Source organism: Hyperolius riggenbachi, chromosome 4 (genome assembly GCF_040937935.1).
Source record: "Hyperolius riggenbachi isolate aHypRig1 chromosome 4, aHypRig1.pri, whole genome shotgun sequence".
Taxonomy (NCBI): Eukaryota; Metazoa; Chordata; class Amphibia; order Anura; family Hyperoliidae; genus Hyperolius; species Hyperolius riggenbachi.
The window spans coordinates 309,514,320-309,527,296 of NC_090649.1; the positions used below are offsets into that span (position 1 = coordinate 309,514,320).

At 48.5% G+C, this 12,977-nt stretch overlaps 1 protein-coding gene across 1 annotated transcript in view; it reads right to left on the reverse strand.

Annotated features, from left to right (window-relative positions):
* The window catches only part of LOC137504793 (uncharacterized), a 51,966-nt gene that overhangs the window by 651 nt on the left and 38,338 nt on the right, over positions 1-12,977 (reverse strand). The gene's annotated exons all lie outside the window — the stretch shown is intronic.

Here is a 12,977-nt window from a genome sequence, read left to right on the forward strand (position 1 = left end):
ACAAAGGTCCTTATTTATATAACCTCCTCTGAATAGGTATTGCATCGCCACCGCAACAGTTGGCTGTGCTGATGCTGTTATAAACTGTTCTTATCACCTTGCTTCGACACCATCGTCTCACAGACTGTGAGATCACTTGACTCTCCACACAGCAAACAGGATATAGACTTGCTCAGGCTTCTTTCAATGTTTCCGTTATTTATTCAAGTCACAGGAATACAGATAGATACATTCATCATATCCTAGCCATGCCAATCTTCATGTTGCGTTATAAGCTCATGATTAGACTCCCTCTTGAAGTCAATCAGGTACCTTCTTCCTAACTACGTTACACTAAACTACCTATGTACAGCCAACATTATATCAGATTACATAAAGGAATAACATGCTTAGAGGTCCAAGTCGGCCTTGCGAGCTAGTGCGGAAGGAAGAAGCAGAAGTGAGTTCTCCATTGCTCGCTCCAGATTTAATACCGGCTAGGAAAGAGTTAAATATGACATCATCTTCGCCACCCCCTAAATAAGTCTATTGGTGGACTCACTTGTGGTGTCATCATACACACCTACTCGATTAATAATCGATGAGGCACTTGACCCAGATGCGGGAATGTGAATGTTTAGTAAATATGGCCAATGTTTACTGTTCCTGTCCTGTAAGTGGAGGTCAGAGTAAACCGATGTTCTCAGTATCTGCGTGTATCTTCTGCTACACGCAGACCCTGAGATGCCTCTGTCTATTTTAAAGGCATACACTGCGGACAAGCCTTTTACATAAAACTCAGGCCAAGTAACTGAGGCCTACTTAAATTATAACAACCCCCCCTAAAACGGCTTGACCCGCAGATCCCAGCGTCTGAACCTCCCAGTACCTGGTTTCTTTCTTGTATGTTTCACTTTTCGATGTTCGTGCTCACACAACTTCTCTGCTCTAGGCGATTACCCCTGGAAGAGAGAGAGCAAGACCTCTTGGTCTTCCTGTAACCAGGCTCTCTGGGGAGGCCCTACTTCTAAGTCCCTCAATACCACATGCTCAGCATTTGCGTCACTTGCGTATCACTCACAAACTTGCATGACCACAGAAAAGTGAAACTCGTTTGGTTGTTACAAAACGGAGCAGTGCCCGGTGCCTTCTAAAAGAGCGCCTTTATACAATCAGCTCCTAGGTACTACTAAACCTATACCCGTAACCCTGTAGATCCCTTAATTTAAACTATTGGTTCCGGAGATTGTTTATGAGGCACCAATCTCTGGACCGGTTAATTTATTTTACGTAATTTTAACCCGCAACCTCACCTGGATAACGATGCCTAAAGTTGTCATCCCCATCCAGACGACCAGTGGGTGTAGAAAGAACTTTGGAACTGCAGATGCCCCGTCCGAGTGTCCCTGGAACATCACCGGAACCTTTGTCCACCAGGGCAGACTGGAACTCACCTGCTCATTTTTGTGTTCTACCTCGTTAAGATCACCTGTATCATGGTGAAATCTTACCTCTAACTTAGTGTACTGTTTGTTTAACCTTTGTAACAAAATGTGGCCGTCTTGGATCAAACCCTGTTCCCCTTTGTCCCATGTCGTGTTCTCTTTCAGGATGGGAACTACCCGTGAAACTTTGACCTTTAGAGTTCTCTTAACAATTTGAGAAACAACGTCATCCAGCCTGGATGACAGGATCCATATGGGATCTCCACTCACACAATATGTTCCCCTTGGAAAATTCCCCTTATCGGAACAATTATGAGAATATACCTTGAATGTATCATTAGACCTTATGTTAAAAAACCAAACCCTTCCTTCAGCCACCGGAACTATTGGTTTGGCTTCAGGGTGGATCTTTTGAATGGTAGCCTCGCAGTCTGCGTTATTGAGCCCGCAGGCTTCTTCACTAAATTTGGCTTGCCCCGGCCAACGCAGATACTTCTGCAAGAATTGCCCACATGAGGATAACTCTACTTGCTTCACCTCCCCGTCTAGCACCAAAAAAGGTTGACCTCTCAGGTCCTGGTGTAAGACATGTGTTGAGGTGGGAACTAAGGAAGTGGCGGTGCCTAAAGGAATGTTGCACCGTTTCCATTTGTTCACCCAAACATCTCGAAGATGCCATGCAAAAGATCCTTCTCCAGAAAAGTTAATATACCTCCCCTTGTCCAATCTCTCGCTGACAAAATATGTACCCAGCTGTCCTGTCCTTGGACCTCTTCCCCCCTTATGTCCTGAGGCACAATATGTACCTGAGGTCGGGAAGACTGTACTCTCTGCAATCTTTCGATTAAGAGTACCTCATCACTTACCCAACTATCATGAGGATAAGCTGCTGCATATGGACTGTGTAATATCGTCCCCTGTTGTGACCCGTGTGGTGTGAATGGGGTTCCCTGTGTGGGCTTTCCCTCCCCCGGGACCGCTCTCCCCACCCTCTTTGTCACCTGGAAATGTGGCTTGATCTCGATTTTTACTTCTTGTTTCGAGAACCACCCACCCTCGGCTTTCCAGCCTTTACGTGTGTATAGTTGTTTCAGAGGCCCTCTCTGTTGGTAACTCCAGAGTGTGATGTTGTCCCCTGCGTCTCTCTGGTAAGAGAATTGACGCCTCCTGCTCGTTCCTCTCCAATCTGGAACCATCTCACTCTGCATAACCAAGACAAGGTACCTCTGAATCACACACTCCACCTCTTGCATGTACCCATTGTACTGCAATGTACCTTTTAACAAACCTTTGGATCGGTGCATCGATTCTGGGAGTGTGGCATTCAATAGCAGATTTACACTGCCATTAAATTCCCACTGCCCGCACACCTGACCCTTCAGACCTTTCACCCACATTGTGCCATGAAATTTGATTTCTCCTGGCACAAGTGCTCTTTTCCTCCATCCCTGCATGGTCCATCTGTGCCAATCAGAGGGAGGTGTGAAAGGATCAGAACCTTTGTCACCCAACATTAACATGCTTGGGCCTTGCATTCTCATTAACCCCTTATTATACATGAGAATGTCCTCTCTTCGTTCTCCTAGGACGAAATGGCAACCTAGGATCACCATCAGTACGGTACTCCTCATTATAAAAGCACCACCTTGGGAAAGAAAAACATTAGCAATTTGCACTATGCTTTGCTCAGACAGTTTTGTTAGTCTCTTTCCAATTTCAGGAATCTCGTGTTTTAGTCTCTTTCCGATTTCAGGAATCTCGTGTTTTAGTCTCTTTCCGATTTCAGGAATCTCGTGTTCCTCCAAGCTTAGATTGGCATCTGGAACCTTTCGCTTATCCGACTGACATCTCCATCTTTGCTGCCAGCACTGCAGCTGTCTCAATTCCATATTGCCAAACACCTGAAATCGAAATACAAACAAATCAATTCTTATTAATGATTTGGGATTCGCCCTGCGGCTTGTACTCTTTACACTTTAAATTGATCAATATATATCGTAATTGATCTCGTTACTTTATGGTTCTCCTGAACTCTGTTTACTCTTATTGGTAGATTGGAGTTAAACTTCACCCCCCTACCTCAGTACTATCCTCAGTACTTACCTGTTTAAAATATGCTCCCGCGGACTTCACCTATGGAAGCTCGCTTCACCTTTGGAAGCTCTCACCCCATTGCAGCTCACTCCACATCCCCCCTTATCTGTCCATGCGCGGCAGTCGCATGCACAGATTACGGATGCCACACCTGATGCTGCTTTGCAGGTGAGCCTGCAATGCTCTTACTCATTATCGCATTTACTTATCTAGAACTTCATTGCGATACCAGCTCTGCTAGAAGTTCTGTGTGTTGTACCCTCTGATCAATGTTTGCCGTGCCACTACCCCCAGACTTCACACAAAAAAAACCGGCTGCCTCCCTGTAGGAAGGAGCACTTTACACTTAAACTACACAGGGTGCAGGGCTAAGCATACCAGCGTCACATGCCTGTATGCAGATCCCTGAATGCCCACATGGAAGGTAGTCACATGGCAAACAGCGTACTGATACACTGTCACTCTGTAAACGGCAATTCTATCATCTGTATAATTGCCCCATGAACTGTTGTCAGTCCTTGTTCTTTGTGCTACAATTGATAGGAGCTGGAAAAAACAAATTTGACCAATCAGTGGACGAAAAAAAAACGCACACAAAACAGCTCCAGCCCAGCATAGACCTCTCAGTCCAGCTCTGGCCCTGTTCACGACAAAACCGGAAAAAAACGTTACCGCTCTGCAGAAGCGGCGACGGAAACCCGAATTGGTCAACTCCCTTTTTTCCAACTCCGGCACCCCCTTTGATGCGCTGTCCCCCTTTCCTTCTATTGGGAACTCATGCTGCACCACCCATTAAGGTGCCTCACTTACAGGAATAATCCCATAAGCAACACAGTACAGACCCATTTCCGATCCGTACTGCTCCGTGTGTCCCTGCACCGAGCTGGGAAACACTTCCTATTCTGGCATTCCTGTCCATGGACTCTGGGAAAAACTCTGGGGAAATACGTTGAAAACCGAGACACACAGGAAAATGTCTCTGTATTTCTACCCCCCTCCCTTTCAGCTGCTCTGCCCGGAGCCGCGAGCACAGCCTGACGTGACGTGGATCCCCCAGCCCCTCCTCCCCCCTGCCATGACGTGTGGGGGCCATGACTCACGGGGGCGGGCTCTCTCCACTGCCGCCATTTTGAGTCCTGGACTGCCAGCCAAGATGGCTGCTCCCATAGCAGCCTCTCGTTCCTATAGACCTAGGAGAGAGAGCAAACTCAAATAGAACATACATTTTTTTATGCATCGTTACACACAGCATCTATCCACAAAGCACAAAAATCAGCCTCAGCATTCCTTCACGTCTCAGCTGTAATCCGAACTGCAATCAGACATACGGATCCCCAGAGACGTAGGAATCTTTCTCACTCTATCACAGACATAACTAAGAACCGCCCGAGCGAGCTATACGACTCCAAACCACTGTAACTGTTTTAACTGTTAACATCCCAGCTAGAACTTCAACACAATACAGACATTGAAAAAACATGTTAGCAGCAGCACCGACTGGAAATGCGAGAAACGTGCAGAACATCTCACAAACAGAAAGACACTCGCTTTCCTCCTCTCTCCCTCTATCCCCTCTCTCCACAACTCATCTGCAGCTTATCTCAGCCATAACTCAGAACTATTACAGCGCCATTACTGAGACGAACAACAGACGAGCTGGCTAAACAACATAACAGATACCGACATTTAAAGCCTTTGAAGCAGCTCTGACTGGGACGAGATAAGCCTACTTATCTCTCTACGCTTTCCATTATGGACAGAGAGGGAAAAAAAAACACCCTGATCGGGCTCGGGAAAAAACGCCAGCTCACCGAAGAAAAACTTACTTCTCTCCTGTCTACTCTGCTACCCCTGCTGGTTTCCCTCTGCCGCGGGGGACCTCCCCCCCCCCCCCCTGCTCTATCTGGACATTCTTCCCAGCCTCTGTAGAGACATGGAGAGAAGAGAAGAGAGGAAAAAAACTGCTTTCCAGCACAAACATGCTTGAGACAAATGCAGAGATAACCACTCCGTAAATATACAACACAGGAAGCTTGAAACTGAAGAAGAAAAAAAAAAAACAAGCACATAAACCAGACTCCCCCCTCCCACCATGCATGGGAGAGATGAGAAGCCCGCAGCCACCATGCTGCAATTAACACAGAACGTACACATTAACACATTAACCTCTCCTTGTTATAATACCCAAATACAACACAGATAAGGCCATACAACAACGTAAACAAACTTGCCTGAGCAGCAGATTCTTCGCAATTCACAAGCATTCCGCAACTTTTCCCACGAAACCTCTGTGGACACCGGAACGTCAGTGGGGGGCATCCACCTTCCCCCACAGCGGATCAATCTCCAGCGGCAGTTGCGAGCAGCCGTAGCCTCGGAGAGTTCCTTCTGACCCAGGTTTTTAGGCTTGTAACCGTGTGCACATGCAGTTACAGTGTAACGTCCAAGAGTTTCGCCGCTGATTTTTCGAATTGCTGTAGTGTGCTTGGCTCCCGCACACTTCCCACACCACTTATCAGTATCAGCTTGATAAGCTTTACCGTCTGCGTCCGTCTATTCCGCTTGTCTTGCTGTGGAATATCTTGAAAACTTCTTTTTCGGCCCCGGCCCGTCCGCCTGTTTTGCTAAACAGGGAAGGGTTTCGGCACCACTGTTATAAACTGTTCTTATCACCTTGCTTCGACACCATCGTCTCACAGACTGTGAGATCACTTGACTCTCCACACAGCAAACAGGATATAGACTTGCTCAGGCTTCTTTCAATGTTTCCGTTATTTATTCAAGTCACAGGAATACAGATAGATACATTCATCATATCCTAGCCATGCCAATCTTCATGTTGCGTTATAAGCTCATGATTAGACTCCCTCTTGAAGTCAATCAGGTACCTTCTTCCTAACTACGTTACACTAAACTACCTATGTACAGCCAACATTATATCAGATTACATAAAGGAATAACATGCTTAGAGGTCCAAGTCGGCCTTGCGAGCTAGTGCGGAAGGAAGAAGCAGAAGTGAGTTCTCCATTGCTCGCTCCAGATTTAATACCGGCTAGGAAAGAGTTAAATATGACATCATCTTCGCCACCCCCTAAATAAGTCTATTGGTGGACTCACTTGTGGTGTCATCATACACACCTACTCGATTAATAATCGATGAGGCACTTGACCCAGATGCGGGAATGTGAATGTTTAGTAAATATGGCCAATGTTTACTGTTCCTGTCCTGTAAGTGGAGGTCAGAGTAAACCGATGGCCTTCTCTTAGGAACATGTTCTCAGTATCTGCGTGTATCTTCTGCTACACGCAGACCCTGAGATGCCTCTGTCTATTTTAAAGGCATACACTGCGGACAAGCCTTTTACATAAAACTCAGGCCAAGTAACTGAGGCCTACTTAAATTATAACAGATGCTAATAGTAAAACATTGGTAACTTAAATAATATTTTGCTATGCAGTACACGGCACTCATTCTCACTTGAACCTTCTGCTATAAGTGCTTGATCCAAACCCCCCCACCTAATGCATAATCCTAACCTCCTGTAAGTGCCTAAAAAGAAGACCTTATACCTAATGCCTAACCCCCTCATCAGTGCCTAACCTTAACCACCCCCCACCCCACCTAATGCCTAAATGTCTAACCTACACCCGATAAGTGCCTAAAACTAACCAGGAAACCTGTTACCCAAACGACTGATAGTTGTAGCTAATAGTCTACGATTGGCTACTACTAGAGATGGCTCGAACCTCCGATATTCGGTTCGCGAACTTCAAACGCGAACCTCCGCAAAAAGTTTGGTTCGCCTGAACTTCCGCGAACTTCCGCAAACCGCAATAGACTTCAATGGGGAGGCAAACTTCGAAAATTAGAAACATTTATGCTGGCCACAAAAGTGATGGAAAAGATGTTTCAAGGGGTCTAACATCTGAGTTTTTGCGTGGGGGAGTGGGATACACGCCAAAAGTTCCGGGGAAAAATCTGGATTTGACGCACAGCAGCGTTTTAAGGGCAGAAATCACATTGCATGCTAAATTGGAGGCCTAAAGTGCTTTAAAACATCTTGCATGTGTATACATCAATCAGGTAGTGTAATTAGTTTACTGCTTCACACTGACAGACCAAACACACTGTGTAACGCACCGCAAACAGCTGATTGTGTGTAGTGACGGCCTTGCTAAACTGGTGCGCACCATGGCCAGAGTGCAAGCAATGGCGGTTTTCAAGCCCATATGGTCACCGGGCTGAGGTAGCTCAATGACAGAACAACAGTGACTGTCCAGCTGATCGAATTTTGTCTGTCCACAATGAAGAAACGACCTTATTATCTTGGGCATGCCCCAGAATCCCCCAGAGACACTCATATAGCTGGCAGTCATTGCTTCATTGTGATACGCAAGCCCCTTCACCTCGGCAAGGTAATGATCACGAAGGGGAATTGACACATGTACCTGCCTTTTGTTTTGTTGTTGCAGCTGTAGTGCAGCCAGAAAAATTAGGCAGGCATGTACACGCACCAGAAAAATTATTATAGCGGCCGCTGCTAGCAGCGGTCTTAAAAATTCAGGAATCCGGCTGGAGTCCTGGACCCTGTTGGTGGTGGCGGAGAAAGCAGTCAAGCAGCCTGCAGGCAGAGATGCTGTGTGGGGACCGACTTAGTCATGGGGCAGGCCGTCACACGACGTGCAGGCAGAGATGCTGTGTGTGGCGACTGACTTAGTCTTCAGGCGGGCACAGTAGCCCTCCGGGATCCATGCCTCATTCAATTTGATAAAGTTGAGGTACTGAACACTTTTGTGACCTAGGCGACTTCTCTTCTCAGTGACAATGCCTCCAGCTGTGCTGAAGGTCCTTTCTGACAGGACGCTTGAGGCAGGGCAAGACAGAAGTTGGATGGAAAATTGTGACAGCTCTAGCCACGGATCAAGCCTGCGCACCCAGTAGTCGAGGGGTTCATCGCTGCTCACAGTGTCTACATCCACACTTAAGGCCAGGTAGTCGGCTGGATCCGGAAGGGCTAAGGTGAGATGTTGAACTAAATAATGTCCGCATGTCCGACATCACCATGAGATCGCTAGAGCGTCCTGTCCTTGCCTGTATGGACATGGGAGGAGGAGGATTACTGGCAGTGGCACCTTTATTCCATTGTGCTGTGACATCACCCTTAAATGCACAGCAAAGCATAGTTTCCAGCTTGTTCTGCAAGTACTGCATCCTTTCTGCCTTCTGGTGATTTGGAAACATCTCCGCCACTTTGTGTCTATACCGAGGGTCTAGTAGCATGGCCACCCAGTACAGCTCATTCCCCTTGAGTTTTTTTATACGGGGGTCCCTCAACAGGCTGGACAGCATGAAAGATGCCATCTGCACAAAATTGGATGCAGACGTACTATCTATCTCCTCTTGCTCTTCCTGAGCGATGTCAGCTAAGTTCGCCTCCTCCCCCCCCCCCCCCCCAGCCACAAACAATACCACGGGAAAGTTGAGCAGCACAAGCCCCCTGTGACACCTGCTGCAGTTGTTCTTTTGCCGCCTCCTCCTCCTCCTCCAAAACAACACCTTCCTCATTATCTGACTCCTCTTCCCCACACGACTCTTTCTCCTCCTCCTCCCCCCTCTGTGTTGCCGCAGGTGTTGAGGAATCATCTGCTTCTGCTGAGAATTGATCCCCCAACTATTCCTCCTGTTTCTGTTCCTGTTCACACTCCTCCACAGTTTGATCCACCACCATACGCACGGCAGCCTCCAGGAAGAAAGCATATGGGATCAATCGCTGATGGCACCTTCACTGAGACTCACCAGGTTTGTTACCTCCTTAAATGGCCGCATGAGCCTGCAGGCATGAGTGTCCAGTACTTTGGCCAGAACATCCCCATCTCCCCAGAGCGTGTCCTTTGACTGTAGTTGTAGAGATACTGTTTGACGGCTTTGTCCTGTTGTAGCAGGCGGTTGAACATCAGGAGCATTGAATTCCAGCGAGTCGGGCTATTGCAAATCAAGCGTCTCACCGGCAATTTGTTTCTCTGATGAATTGCTGCCGTTGTCACACACCACGTTGCCAATCTCCAGTTGGTGCGGGGTCAGCCACTGATCCACCTATTTGTTCAGAGCAGCCAGGAGAGCTGCTCCAGTGTGACTCTCCGCTTTGAGGTAAGACATGTCTAAGATGGTGTGATACCTGGCATGCAGCATAGGCCCTGGGGAGCTGGGGCTGTGTAGCTGGAGAGGAGATCGCAGCACCAGTAGAGTTGAACTGCCACTCAGCCAAGGAGGAGGAGGAGGATGACAGTGAAAAGGATATAGCAGGAGGAGAGGAGGTGGCACAACTAGGTCAGCTGCACAGCCACGTACTTCCTGCTTGCAATCGGTCACCAGGTTGACCCAATGGGCTGTGTAAGTAATGTACCTGCCCTGACCGTGCTTGGCAGACCAGGCATCCGTGGTCAGATGGACCCTTGACCCAACGCTGTGTGCCAGAGATGACACCACTTGCCTATCAACTTCCTGGTACAGTTTGGGTATCGCCTTTTTTGAGAAATAATTGCGACCTGGTATCTTCCAATGGCCACAAATTTTCGGAAGGCCTCAGAGTCCACCAGCTGGTACGGTAACAGCTGGCGAGCTAACAGTTCCGCCAAGCCAGCTGTCAGACGCCGGGCAAGGGGGTGACTGGCAGACTTTGTCTTCTTCCGCTCAAAGATTTCCCTCACGGACACCTGGCTGCTGCTGTGTGCAGAGGAGCAGGAACCGCTCAAGGTGAGAGGCGGAGTGGAGGAGGGTGGCTGTGATTGTGAAGGTGCAAGGTAGAAAGTGGCTGAAGATGTGGCACCTGAAGGAGGAAGAGGAAAAGGAGGGTGGCTTTGCTTTTGTGTGCTGCTTTTCCTCTGGTGCACTTCCCATTGCAGTTAGTGCCTTTTCTCCAGGTGCCTTCTTAGGCAGTTGTCCCTACGCGGCTGTTGGCCTTTCCACGGCTCAATTTTAGGCGTCAGAGAGAACAGATGGCATTGCTCTGATCTAAGGCAGACACACACAAAATTTCCAAACCGCTGAGCCCCCCTGGGATGATGGCACTATGGTGGCCTCAGCAGCTGACGTTGAAGGGTATGTTGGCTGGCTGTCCATAGGTGGTGATACATGGCACCAGACACTGCCACCAGCTGTTTCTGAAGAGGAGATCCCCCTGCTTCATTCAGCAACTTGTCTCCTCCTACTTCTCTCTTACTCCCCCTCTGAACTGTCCCCTTGGTCATCTTGTCTCTTAGGATCCCACGTGGCATTTGTGTCATCATAATCATCTTTCCCAGCTTCGCTTGCCTCAGACACCTCATAAACTGCACCAACAGCAGGTACTTCATCATCCTCCTCCTCACACGTAACATAGTGTCGCCTAACTCAGACATATGAGGTGGTGTAACTTGCTTAGCGCCTTCATCTTGTTGTAACAATAATGTCTGTGAATCAGTTAATTCCCCACCAAATAACTCCTGCGAAGTGTCAAATGCAGCGGATGTGGTGCTTGTAGTAGCGCTGGTGGCTGCGGAAGATGAGGTGTTCTGTGTTAAATAGTCAACCACATCCTGACAATCTTGGGAGTCGATGGGAAGTGTTTTTTTCTGAGCACTATACTTTGTCCAGGGCTGCACGAAAATCACATCAGCACGACCTTGAACAGACCTGCCGGGTGGCCTGCCTCCAGCTCTGCCTCTGCCTGTTGTTTTGTCCATATCGGGGGGGGGGAGGGGGGGGGGATGAAGTGAAAGGTATGCACTGACTTGACTAATTCAATGTGCAGTCACACAGGTGCAATGAAAGGTATGCAGTGACTGGTATTACAATACAATGTGCAGCTGTCACACAGGTGCAGTTAACCTCCTTGCCGGTCTAAAAAATCCGGCAAGGAGGAAGCGCCGTACATTTTTTTTTAAAAAAAATCATGTAGTGAGCCAAGGGCTCGCTACATGATAGCCGCTAAGCGGCGGCATCCCCCCACCCACTCCGATCGCCTTCGCCGATCAGAGTATGCAGGGAATCCCGTTGAGAACGGGATTTCCTGCAGGGCTTCCTCGGTCGCCATGGCGACGGGGCGGGATGACGTCACCGACGTCATGGACGTCGGGACGTCATAGGGAATCCCGATCCGCCCCTCAACGCTGCCTGGCACTGATTGGCCAGGCAGCGCAGGGCTCTGGGGCGGGGGGAGCGACTCGGCGCGGCGGATTGCGGCGGATCGGCGGCGATCGGAAGTTACAAGCAGCTAGCAAAGTGCTAGCTGCTTGTAACAAAAAAAAATTATGCAAATCGGCCCAGCGGGGCCTGAGATATCCTCCTGCGCAGGTTACCCCGAGCTGAGCTCGGGATAACCGGCAAGGAGGTTAACAGGTATGCACGGTCTGGTATATTACACAGCGAGCGGGCACACAGGTACTGTGAACAATTATGCAATGACTAGTGTTACAAATTTGCAGCTGTCACACACACAGGTACCGTGAACAAGTGCAGTGACTTGTATATAACACTGCTTGCGCTCACATAGGTAGGTAGGTGCACTGAACAGGTGGGTTTGCAGTGATTGGTATTACAAATGTACAGCTGTCACACACACAGGTATCGTGAACAGGTGCAGTGACTGGTATATAACACTGCTTGCGGTCACGTAGGTAGGTAGGTAGGTGGGTAGGTGCACTGAACAGGTAGGTATGCAGTGATTGGTATTACAAATGTGCAGCTTTCACACACACAGGTACCATGAACAGGTGCAGTGACCGGTATATAACACTGCTTGCGGTCACGTAGGTAGGTAGGTGCACTGAACAGGTGGGTATGCAGTGATTGGTATTACAAATGTGCAGCTGTCACACACACAGGTACCATGAACAGTTACAGTGACACTGCATGCGCTCACATAGGTAGGTAGGTAAGTGCACTGAACAGGTGGGTATGCAGTGATTGGTATTACAAATGTGCAGCTGTCACACACACAGGTAACGTGAACAGGTGCAGTGACACTGCATGCGCTCACATAGGTAGGTAGGTAGTAGCACTGAACAGGTGGGTATGCAGTGATTGGTATTACAAATGTGCAGCTGTCACACACACAGGTACCGTCAACAGGTGCAGTGACACTGCGTGCGCTCACGTAGGTAGGTAGGTGCACTGAACAGGTGGGTATGTAGTGATTGGTTTTACAAATGTGCAGCTGTCAAACACACAGGTACCGTCAACAGGTGCAGTGACACTGCGTGCGCTCACGCAGGTAGGTAGGTAGGTGCACTAAACAGGTGGGTATGCAGTGATTGGTATTACAAATGTGCAGCTGGGCCTGGCAGTGGCACAGTAGGAATTACCAAGGGGCCAAGGTCCCACCAGCAGCTGCGACTGACTGACAGGGCTGTATATGCAACACAAGTACAACATTAGCTCTCAAAAGAGCTGTTGAGGATGAGGAGTGCTTTTTAGCAATA